The following is a 6,000-nucleotide window of genomic DNA, read 5'->3' as shown; positions in this document are numbered from 1 at the left end:
TGAGACGTTTATTTAGCATTTATAACATTGATAAATATAAAAACATTCATGGATCAAGTAATTAATCAAAAGCAACTAAAATCATAAATTCATTCATTCATGTGCCTATTCATTCTATTCCTAGTTTAGGACCTAATTATATAATCTAGTTCTCTAGATGTCATTAAAAACCTACTTAGGGACTAATTTGTATAAAATAATAACAAAAAAGGCAAAGCTATAATTTTTAAGATTTAGGGACCACACGACCGTGTGACCATCCCATGTGTGAAGCCCAAGGTCGTGTGTGATACGTAGTGGTGAAGGTGTAGGAACCACATGGTTGTGCGTCCAGGCCGTGTGCAAAACGTGGATGAAAGGGAAAACAGGGGGGACATGGACGTATGTGAGGTCGTGTGATCCACACAGGCAGGCAACACGCCCATGTGGTAGGCTGTATACGACTGACCAGATTCCAAATTTGACTTGATTTTCGTAAAAGAAAACACATCTGACTTTTCCAAGGTCTCGGGTGATTACCCTTCGTTCAAGCTCGTCCAATCTTCTACAATGGTCAAAATTTTGATGAAAATACGAGATTTAATTGACGAAAATCAACCAATAGAAAGCCGAGTTAAAATCAGGAATATATTTTGATTTGGGAACAAAAATAATTATCAACAATAGAGATAAAATATTTTCAAAAGAAAAGATGAAGAAGAAAAATGGGAATAAATAAAAATAAGGATGATAAATTCTATTAGGATTATGAAAGGAATAATTTGAATTCTAGTTAGGATAAGAAGATAAAAATATATGGAATTCTATTTCTATTTGATTTTTTTTAAAAAAAAAGAGATAAGATAAGATTTCAAATTAGGATAAAAAGATAAAATGATATGGAATTCTATTTCTATTTGAGTTATCTTTTATTTTTTTAAAAAATATAAGATTTGAATTTTATTTTTTAAAATTCTAACCCTTAATTTTTGGGATGTAACATATTAATTTAGGGTTATGAAGATAATAATTCCTTAAGATTTTAGAAAAAAAAACAAATTGATTGATTATTTAATTTTTATGTAGTACAAGTGTTCAAGAAAAAAAACTGAGGAGAAAGTGAGGTGAAAAATGAATTTGGCTTAAAGGTGAGGTGAAATTTTTAGAAATTATATTGTTTACCAGTGTCTTAGTTACAAATTTTATATGAAGCCATTGATTTTTATTATAATTAAATTATTAGTTTATTTTATTTTATTTTGAACTAGAATCATCGAAAGTTGGCCTTACATTGGGCAAAACTTCCAAAGTCTAAGAAGGTAGATTTCAAAATTAAGACGATCACTAAGAAAAATGAGTATGAAAAAAAAAAGAGTTGACAATAGAAGACGAGGGTGAAAATGAGTAAGGTGTAATTTCAATTACAATTATAAGAGTGTAGTTTAAAAAAATCAAGTTATTGTATAATATAAGTATAATTAAGATAATAAATTTTATGTTTTCAATGCAGGGCTTGCTTACATGGTGTAGCCCTCTAAGTGTGATGAATTTGTTTAATGATGAGGCACTTAACTTTACATTCTTTGTCCTTCGATGCATTATCAACAACTTTGGAATACAAAACATGACTTCTAGCTTTATAACATGAACTTGATGTCTACAAAAGAACCCTATAGTCATATATTTCTAGTAAAAGCATTGCATAGTTTTGGCAATGACATCATACAAAACTTGTACACTACAATTTGAGGACCTATACTTTCCTAAGCAATAAATTAATTTATTATCTGATTCCATGATTGGTTCTTGAAGACAGTACAATGTCTAATGCTTCAACTCATCCATGCAAATAGAGAAAGACTACATATCATTATTTCTAACAGTTTATTAAAATATCTAAGGATTTACCCAAATTTTTAAGGATTTAAATAGTGTCTTATACTCACTCAACACCTTTAAGCCTTTTCCAAAATTTCTAAGCCTTTTCCAAAAATTTCCAAGAATTTACTAATATTTCTAATAAATTACCAAAATATTTAAGGATTTACTAAACTATCTAAGAATTTAACAATATTTCTAAGGATTTAATTAGCGTCTCATATTCGATTAACACTTATAAGGCTTTACCAAAATTTCTAAGCCTTTATCTGTATTTCTAAGGATTTATTACAAAAATTTCTTAGTATTTACCAATATTTCTAACGATTTCATTAGTGACTCATACTTGATCAATAAATCTAAACACATACCAAAATTTCTAAGCATTTACAAAAAGATTTAAGGATTTTCCAATATTTTGAAGGATTTACCGAAATATCCAAAGATTTTCCAATATTTCTAAGGACTTTACAATTTTTTTTTAAAAATTAACAAAATTTCTAATTCCTTCATTACTGTGCCATACTCGACCAACACATATAACCTTTTACCAATATTTCCAAGGATTTATTACCAATTTGTTTTTAAGGATTTACCAATATTTCTAACAATTTCATTAGTAACCTATACTTGGTCAACACATCTAAGTCTTTAACAAAATTTCTAAACCTTTACCAACATATCTAAGGATTTACCAATATCTCTAAAGATTTACCAAAATATATAAAGAGTATCCAATATTATAACACCCCTAACCTGTATTCATCGTCGAATTAGGGTTATGGAGCATTACTGTACAATTGGGAACATTTAAGCTTAATATCATTCAGTAACATAATCAAATCATAAACTAATCATATACATACATACCGTCCCTAAATAGAGCCCTCGATTTCCTAGAAATACCATAGAAGCAATTCGTGACCAATTTAAAATCATTTGAAATGTTTAGAAAAAAGTCATAAAAATTTGGAAATAGGGGTCACACGGCTGTGTGCCTCACAGGGCTAAGACACACGGTCGTGTAACTCTCTAAGTTGCCCCACATGCCTATGTTCCAGGCCATGTGCTAGGTTGTGTAACTCACTGACTTCAAACAAAGGAACTCTCAGATGACACACGGTCGTGTCGTCAGGCCTTGTACCATACACGGCTGAGTCACACGTCCGTGTCTTAAGCTGTGTGGACATAAATTTACCTAAAATCAAGTCATTTCCTATATCATTTCATACATGAACATTGAGGTCTTTTGTGTACGTTTTCAAGGCACTAAAACCCTGTCAAAACATACATATATTTGCCAATCCAAAAGTCCTAGTTCAACTAACCAATATGTCATTCAAAGGCACCTCAAATGCAATCATCAAGACTTACCTAAACATGTCAACTTTACCTAATTTCAAACATAAATATCTAGTTCAATACTTTCCAAAACAAGTCATAACTTGACCATAATCATACCAGTTCAAAACATACCATATGAGCCATCCAAAACATGCATCATAAGTTAGCCAAAATGACACAATCTAGCAAGGTATCCAATAGTACCAACAAAGTTAACTTACACAACTTATACATGCCAATTCACCAACTAGATCATTCAACAAAATGCCATTACATTTTAACCTATACATGCCATTGTAACCTTGGCCAAAATATTCAAAATCTATCGATATTAATGTTGAATAGTGTGATAATCTTCGACGAGCTTCCAAACTGGTCAAGCTTCTGATAACCTATAAAACATAGGAAAGAAACTATGTAAGCAATTAATGCTTAGTAAGTTCGTAAAGATCAAAACATAACTTACCATTTCAATTTGCATAATTTAAAGCATATGTACATTAAAATCCAAACCATAAGCTTGTTATAAGCCTATACATAGCCGTCAATACACAAGTTAGCACATTGTACATAACTCATTTGAACTAACCATATTACAAGTCACTTTCATCTAAAATACATCTTTTGATTCATACATCCTTTCCATGAGCATATGCATAATTTCATTTGAAAACTTACCATTTTAATCTCTTTTCTTGCCCGTTGAACCATCTAGAATTTCATTGGATACTTGGGAAAGCTCACATGAAGTGTGCTTAAACATAAAATCATAACCCTCCCTCTGTATCATTGCTCACACGAGCTGTAAAATGGGCCTGCTCACACGAGCTGTGGGTCGAAATGTAAGCTACAAAATGCTGCTCACTCGAGTTGTAGAGTATCAGTAACAAATGCAGGAACTCTACCATCGGTTGGACATTCAAGACCAGCACCTGAAACATGAATCCCCTAATGACATGTCATTTGTATCCTAAGAATTCCTAAGGTTCAACCGGGACTCGATAACCGTCATTACATTGATTTAATTATACATTGATCATTTGACATTATATATAACATAATAGCATACGATTTGAAATAACATTAAAACAATAACTATTATATGAACTTAGCTCGACAACTAAGGGTGTAAAAGTTAAATCGAGCTATTTTGAAGCTTTTGCTTTGCCTCGATCTAGGTCCGTGCGTGGTCTATCTTGATCTGCATAGACAATTTCAATCCATTTAATACTTACAGTATTCAATTTAGTCCACAATTCATATTTATACAAAATTATTATTTTTCCCCTAACATTTTAACTTTTTACAATTTAATCCTTAAACTCATAAATTGAAATCTACTAATTTTAAACTCCCATTCAAGCTAACCGAATTTATTTGGGACTTAAATAAACCCAAATAAATAATCATTTCATAAATTTAACATGAATTTTTACTACTTTTACAAACCAATCCCTAAATATAAATTTCATCAAAAATCGCTTTTTACAAAACTTGTTTATTTCTTAAAAAATGTTCATAATCTACCATTTAGCATAAAAAACCATTCAAAAACATTCATGCCATAACTCTCAATCTTTAACAGTTTTACAAATTGACCCCCGGCTAGCTAGATTAAGCTAAAACGATCCTGAAAACATAAAAACTATTAAAAATAGGGTTCAAAATCATACCATTCACTAGAATTTATGGTTGTCAAATTCTTATCTTCTCCAATGGCTATTTTAGGGTTTCAAACAACAAAAGGATGAAGATGAGAACATTTGGTTCATATTTTGTTATTAATTTTTCCTTTAATTACCAAATTACTAAATTAACATTTAAAAACTATCATAATTACATTAAAACCTATCCATGTATATACACTATCAACATAAATGGTGTGATTACCATTCAAGTCCATTAAATTTCATTTCCAAAGTCATTTAACCCCTTAAGGTAATAGAACTCAACTTTTACACCTTTTACGATTTGATCCTTTTTACTAATTAATCATGCAAACATCAAAATTTCTTAACGAAATTTTAATATGACCCTAATATAATCCCGTAAATATTAAAATAATAATAAAATAAAAATTTACTCATCAGATTTGTGGTCCCGAAATCACTATTCCGATTTCACTGAAAACTGGCTATTACTAATATTTCTAAAGATTTCACAAAATTTCGAAAAATTTACCAAAATATCTAAATATTCACCATTATTCCTAATCATAACACCCAAAAATATATAAGGTTGGATGAAATAAATAACCAAGAAATGACTTAGTCTTGATGGTTATGTAGTTGGTGCGCTCTCTAAAAATGTTAGGTTTTATCCACTCCTTTCCCATCTTTTTTCTTTTTATTTTTCAACAAACTAGGGTGAAAGTCACTTTAAAATAAATATTAAATGGAGTGAAAATTTACCAAGTATGGGCGGTAGCCTAATTGTTAAGCATTCCCCTTCTCCCTTGCATACTAGGTTTGAGCCATGCCATTCTCTCCCATTTCTCCTTTTAATTTGGTAGGAAGGGGAAATTACCTTGCATGTCCCTAGAGTTTTGAAGCCCTAAGAATTTAGCCCTTTTCCTAATTGTAATTGAATTCTTGTATCTTTTTCTAAACCAAAAAAAAAATATTTTTTCTCTCCCTATTTTTCCCCCTTTTCTTTTTCATCATTTTCTTTGCAAAATATTTTCTTCCCATTGTTGAAATTTACTTTTGCTCCTAAATCAAGATCAATCCCCAATTTCAATTCATTTTCAACTGGAATCATAATTATCGTTAGAAACCCCTAATCTCTGCAAAGAAGCGG

Source organism: Gossypium hirsutum, chromosome A06, assembly GCF_007990345.1.
Source record: "Gossypium hirsutum isolate 1008001.06 chromosome A06, Gossypium_hirsutum_v2.1, whole genome shotgun sequence".
Taxonomy (NCBI): domain Eukaryota; kingdom Viridiplantae; phylum Streptophyta; class Magnoliopsida; order Malvales; family Malvaceae; genus Gossypium; species Gossypium hirsutum.
Note: the sequence above shows the minus strand (reverse complement) of the source record.